Below are 6,766 nucleotides of genomic sequence, written 5' to 3'. Positions count from 1 at the left end.
TAAGTGTTTCTGTAGGGTTATGATAGAGTTTGGCAAGGTATTTTTTACATATAAGGGAAGATTTATGTGCACACCTGGAATAGGCGAAGCATGCATGTTTGTAATAGCTAGTGTATTCCAGAGTAGAATTTAGGCTTCGATATTTCCACAAGAGTGAAAGCCTTCTATTAGTTTTAGTACCTAACAAAATGTTTCTCTTAATCACTTTTGTCTGTTGAATATGACGTGAACAGGTTGTAAAATAAGTCTGGATTGTTCAAAAACAAGAAGGGGGATGTGTCGGAGGATATCTAAGGGTTAACAGACAGGTGAACAATCCAGCCTTTCATGATGACGTATGCTGGAATGCGGAAGAGCTGGGGGAGGCGTGGACAACCCTGAGATGCAGAACGGAAAATGGACACTATAGTGATGCGCTTAGAATCATAGAATGGTTAGGGCTGGAAGGGACCTTCAAAGGTCATCTAGTCCAACCCCCCTGCAAGGACAGGGATATCTCCAACTAGATCAGGTTGCTAGGGCCTCGTCCAACTTGGCCTTGAATGTCTCAGGGATGGAGCATCCACTACCTCTCTGGGCAACCTGTTCCCAATGTTCTACAACTCTCATGGTAAAAATTTTTTCCTAATATCAATCTGAATCTACCTCCCTCTATTTTAAAACCATTACCCTTTGTCCTATCACAAAGGCCCTCCTGAACAGCCTCTCCCCATCTTTCTCGTAGGCCCCCTGAGGTACTGGAAGACCGCTATAAGGTCACCCCGGAGCCTCCTCTTCTCCAGACTGAACAGCCCCATCTCTTTCAGCCTGTCCTCATAGGAAAGGTGCTCCAGCCCTCTTATCATCCTCGTGGCCCTCCTCTGGACCCTCTCCAACTGGTCCATGTCCTTCTTATGTTGGGGGCTCCAGAACTGGAGCATACTCCAGGTGAGGTCTCACGAGGGCAGAGTAGAGGGGAAGAATCACCTCCCTCGACCTGTGCACTCTCTCTTGATGCAGCCCAGGATGCGGGTTGGCCTTCTGGGCCGCAAGAGCACATTGCCAGCTCATATTGAGCTTCTCGTCCGCCAGTACTCCCAAGCCCTTTCTCCTCAGGGCTGCCTCTCGATCCATTCACCACCCAGTCTGTATTTGTGCCTGGGATTGCCATGACCCAGATGTAGGACCTTGCACTTGGCCTGGTTGAACTTCATGAGGTTGGTACGGGCCCACCTCTCCAGCTTGTCGAGGTCCCTCTGGATGGCATCCCTCCCTTTCCAGCGTGTTGATGGCACCACATAGCTTGGTGTCATCAGCAAACTTGCTGAGGGTGCACTCCATGGCCAATGTCCACATCACCGACAAAGATGTTGAAGAGGGCCGGGCCCAACACGGACCCCTGAGGGACGCCACTCGTGACTGGTCTCCACTTTGGACATCGAGCCGTTGACCACTACTCTCTGAGTGCGGCCATTGAGCCAATTCCTTATCCACCGAGTGGTCCATCCATCAAACCCATGCCTCTCTAGTTTTGAGAGAAGAATGTCGTGCGGGACAGTGTCAAAAGCTTTGCACAAGTCCAGGTAGATGATATCCATTGGTTGACCCTTGTCCACCGATGCTGTCACCCCATCATAAAAGACCACCAAGTTGGTCAGGCACAATTTGCCTTTGGTGAAGCCATGTTGGCTGTCACCCACCACCTCCTTGCTCTCCATGTGCCTTAGCATGGTTCCCAGGAGAATCCGCTCCATGACCTTGCCAGGCACAGAGGTGAGGCTGACCGACCTGTAGTTGCCCGGGTCCTCCTTGTTCCCCTTTTTAAAATGGGGGTTATGTTTCCTCTCTTCCAGTCATTGGGGACCTTGCCAGACCGCCACGACTTCTCAAATACAAAGGCCAGTGGCTTGGCAACTTCATCCGCCAGTTCCTTCAGGACCCGCAGATGGATCTCATCAGGTCCCATGGACTTTTTGCACCTTCAATTTCCTCAGATGTTCCCGAACCTGCTCTTCAAGTACCTGCTCTTCAAGTTGCTTCCTTCGGTACAACCAATCACACTAAGAGGTGGGCTATTTGCTTGCAAGGTTATAAAACACGCTGAATGTAAATAAAGATAGGTTCACTTGTTTGATCACATTGATCGTGTCAGGTGTCCTCTTTCATCTCTCGCAACGTCTTCCTGCTCTCTCCTCCATCCCACTGTGCAAAGGGAAGACAGTGTGAGCAGTTGTGTGCCTACTGGGTTATTGATCAGAGTTAACCCACCACATCAAGGAAGATGTGGATAACTGGGAGTGAGCTCAGTAGGAGACTGCCAAGTTTCTTACTGGACTGCCATGACTTCTGAAATATGATGGATGATTAGCAACATCATCCACTAGTTCCTCAGGAGCCATGGGTGCACCTCATCAGGTGCCATGGACTTGTGCACCTTCAGGTTCCTTAGATGCTCTCAATCCTGATCTCCTACAGTGGGCGGTTCTTCATCTCCCAGTCCCTGCCTTGCCTTCTGTGACTTGGGCTGTGCAGCTGGAGCTCTTGACAGTGAAGACTGAGGAAACAAGTCTTTGAGTACCTCAGCCTTCTCCATATCTCGGGTAACCAGGTCTCCCATTTCCATCTGGAGAGGGCCCACATTTTCCCTAGTCCTCCTTTTATCACTGACTATACCTAGAGAAGAAGCTTTTCTTATCACCCTTGACATCTTTGGCCAGATTTAATTCTTTCAGGGCTTTAGCTTTCCTAACCTGATCCCTGGTTGCTCGGACAACTGCTCTGTATTTCCTCCCCAGGATACCTGTCCCTGCTTCCCCCTCTGGAGCCTTTCTTTTTGTCTTTGAGCTTTTCCAGGAGCTCCTTGTTCATCCACGCAAGCCTCCTGGCGTTCCTGCCGACTTCCTCTTTGTCGGGATGCACTGCTCTGGAGTTTGGAGGAGGTGATCCTTGAATATGAACCAGCTTTCTTGGGCCCTCTTCCCTCCAGGCTTTATCTCATGGTACTCTACCAAGCAGATCCCTTAAGAGCCCAAAGTCTGCTCTCCTGAAGTCCATCCAGTGCAGCGAGCTTGTTGTCTGCTCTCCTTGCTGCCCTAAGGATCTTGAACTCCAACATTTCATGGTCACTGCAGCCATGGCTTCCCTTGAGGACTTCATGTTCCGGCCTTGTCTGTGTTGTCCACCATCCTCTTGAAGTTCTCCCCACTCCAGACATGGCTGGCCTTCTTCAGTAGCCTGGTAAAGTGGGGGACATAGACCCCATCCTCATACTGTTCTTTCTATTCACGTTTCAACTCTAATTGTTCATTCCATTAGCTCTTTTTGTAGAAGGTTTTGATCCATTTTATACCTCTGTTATAATGACTATATATATTTAATTTCCTCTGGCTTTATAACTGTTTTATATAGATATAAAAACGTATAGAGAGATATATGTGTATAGAGATATAGATAAAAACACTGTGTCTTTCATAGGTTAAAATATATTTATACATATTTGCACACTCACTTTTATATTTTTTTACTTAAAATCCGTCTTTTTAACACAGGTATTTATTTTCATATCTGAACATTTCCTCTTCCAAAGCAGGCAGGCAGCCTATCACGGGACTCCATGAGAACATGTGGGCACTATGGTGTCAAAAAATGGCTGCCATCAACCACAGTGCAGTTTGAAAATGTGGAGAATGAGTGGTCAAACGCAATGGCCTCCCTGTAGGTAGGGACAGGAGGATCCTTGGCTGACGCACCTCTGGGGCACTGGGAGGAGGAGGCTCCTCTTGCTGGTCAACGATAAGATTTCCTGAGAACACGTGGGTTGATGCTGTCAAGCAATGGCCGTCAGCCAACCACCGAGCAGGATGATGTTTAAGAACATGACCAGCTCACTCCCATAAAACGGCAGCTCCCATAAATGGTGGCCAAAACAAAGTGGCAGCCCCGGGGTATGTACGGGAAGGGCCTTCTGGGTCTGATGTACTGCTGGGTCAGCCGTAAGGGGTGGCCACTCCTTCCATTTCACCAGTGGCTGTGAAAACACTTGACACGTTCCATCAAGACGGATGTTCCGGCCCTGACCCCCATCCCCAGGGAAGGGGGATTCTTTCCCTCACGGGACACTCAGGGCTCTCCTGGGGGCAGTGAGATGGGGGGTGTGATGCTGAGTGCAGGATAGCGGTAGGACATCTCCAAGGATCTCTGGAGGGGGTGAGGATGACATCTGAAGAGCAGGTTATGAAAGGGAAGAGCATGAGTGTCACGGTGTCACTGTGTGAGAGCTCCAGTAACAGGATGACTTCCCAGAAGAAGACATCCACTCCATCAAGGCCACAGAGCTGTGTCTGTGACATGACTGGAATGATTACTGGAGATGACAGAAATGCTCCTAGCAAAGGTGTAGCTGCCCTCTGGAGACAGATACCCCAGTTCGGTGAGTCTTGTAGAGAGCAGAGGGTGGCACAGAGCCCAGTACTGATTCACAGGATGTGGTCACCAGTAGTAAAGCCTCTCTACATGCAAAAGGTGCAGGAAACACTACTAAGGCCATGATGAGCAGAGATGGTGCTGTCCCCAGTCAAGAGACTGGCCATCATCTGAGGTAGACTGGTGGATCTATAGAAGGTCTCCAAGGAAGACAAATGCCTCAAGAAGAAGCTCATGGGGGTGTGCAGATGCTGGTTTGTCACCACCAGCATGATGGTGAGGGTTTTTCCAAACACCTTGTAGATCATGAGTGAGAGGAGGAAGAGATTTGTCTAAGGGCTGAGAACAATCTCCTTTCCGGGTAGGGATAGACTCCATGATTGTCCCATTATCCTTTCTCCAAGGATGGTTTTAGATGTTTCTTTTCCCCTCTGCCTTTGTAGGGAACCAATGAGGCAAAACATTTGATTCAGTTTTAGTTGTTTGAGTCTCAGATAGACAAGTCAATGCAGGTACATTTAGTTTGTTTAATTAGAGAAGGAGTAAAGCTCCTTAATTACACGGTCGCTGGGTCATACGAGTGAGACAGATAATCAAGAAAAAGTGGAGTGTTCCTATTTATTTGTTGACAATATTATAAAAAAGAATATATTAGAATTAATAAAATAAAATGAATAACATAGATTAGAATTAATAAACATAAATTAAGATAAACTAAAATCCCTACCAAGCAAGAATGACCATCACAATAGTAATAAAGAAAGACTGAGCCAGTAATGAGTTACACTATGAGTCATACGTTGAAGATGGACACACTGTAACTTCTGGAAAACATCCTGTCATCAGTTTCCACAGTGCTTCCTTGAGCTCCTGGTTCCTCATGCTGTAGATGAGGGGGTTCACTGCTGGAGGCACCAACGAGTACAGATCAGCAATGACTAGATTCAGGGATGGGGAGGAGATGGAGAGGGGCTTCAGGTAGGCAATCATGGCAGAGCTCAAAAACAAGGACACCACGGCCAGGTGAGGGAAACACGTGGAAAAGGCTTTGTTCCTTCCCTGCTCAGAGGGGATCCTCATCACAGCCCTCAAGATCTGCACATCTGACACCACAATGAACACGAAACACCCCAAAAAGATGAAAGCACTAAATAGAAAAAGCCGAAATTCCCTGAGGTAGGAGTGTGAGCAGGAGAGCTTGAGGATCTGGGAGACTTCACAGAAGAACTGGTCCACAGATTGGACCTTGCAGAGTGGATCTTGCAGAGTCCCTTGCAGAGTGGTAGTGAAAATGTGTTTGCCGTGTGCAGGAGAGAATTGAGAAACCCACTGGCCTAGGCAGCTGCTGCCATGTGGACACAAGCTCTGCTGCCCAGGATGGTCCCGTAGTGCAGGGATTTGCAGATGGCAAGCACACTGTCGTAGGCTGTGACAGTGAGAAGATAAAACTCTGCTGACATCAAAAGAGAAACAGAAAGAGCTGGGCAGAACCTCCCCAGTAGGAGATGGCCCTGATGTTTCACAGGGAATTGGCCATGGCTTTTGGAACAGTGGTGGAGATGGAGCCCAGGTCAAGGAAGGAGAGGTTGAGGAGGAAGAAGTACATGGGGGTGTGGAGGTGGTGGTCACAGACTATGGTTGTGATGATGAGGCCGTTTCTTAGGAGGGTAGCCAGGTAGATGCCCAGAAGAGCCAGAAGGTCAAGAGCTGCAGCTCCCGTGTGTGTGAGAATGCCAGGAGGAGGAATTCAGTGATGGAGCTGCTGTTGGATATTTGCAGCATCTGAGCATGGGGACCAGTGCAAGGAAGGAAAGCCATCGACAAGTTAGGGTAGACTTTTCTTAGCAAAACCAAAGCCATGTCCTACAGACCTTCCCCTTGCAACACAGCCCACCCCCATGTTTCCCTTTTCTAGGATACCTTCATCAGGTCCATGGCTGAAGCTCTGGTTTCGTGCTGGTTGAATGTGCTGGGAGGAGCTGGGCCTCTGCCCGCTGGCTGCCGAGGCGTCAGCCCTGCTCTGCAGCAGTGAGTTCACGGGAAACGGTGGAAGCAGGGACCGGTCCTGGTGTTCAACATTGTCAGATGAAACCACCCCTAACGCAGAAGGGCTGGTCAGCACCTGCTCTCCCAGTGCTAAGGAACGAGGATGGAAGAAGGCAGATTGAAGGGGTTTAAAAAAAAAAAAATTCCACCATCCTATCTGAGGATTGCTTTGGGATGTCAGAAACCCTCAGTATTTCTGCTGCACTCAGGGAGAACGGGGTGAATCCTGCAAGGCAAGAGGATGGCCTGTGGCTTAGATGAAGTGGGGGAAGCTGGGCTGTCCCTCAGTTCCAGACACCCTGGGCTTGCACCTTTCCGA

At 48.9% G+C, this 6,766-nt stretch overlaps 1 pseudogene; it reads right to left on the bottom strand.

Annotated features, from left to right (window-relative positions):
* Window positions 1–5,187: 5,187 nt before the first annotated feature.
* Window positions 5,188–6,219, bottom strand: LOC147525882 (olfactory receptor 14A16-like; annotated as a pseudogene).
* Between the last annotated feature and the right edge of the window lie 547 nt (window positions 6,220–6,766).

The sequence above is a fragment of the Tauraco erythrolophus genome, unplaced genomic scaffold (assembly GCF_009769465.1).
Source record: "Tauraco erythrolophus isolate bTauEry1 unplaced genomic scaffold, bTauEry1.pri scaffold_53_arrow_ctg1, whole genome shotgun sequence".
NCBI classification, from domain to species: Eukaryota; Metazoa; Chordata; class Aves; order Musophagiformes; family Musophagidae; genus Tauraco; species Tauraco erythrolophus.
Note: the sequence above shows the minus strand (reverse complement) of the source record. Positions and strands in the feature narration are given on the sequence as shown.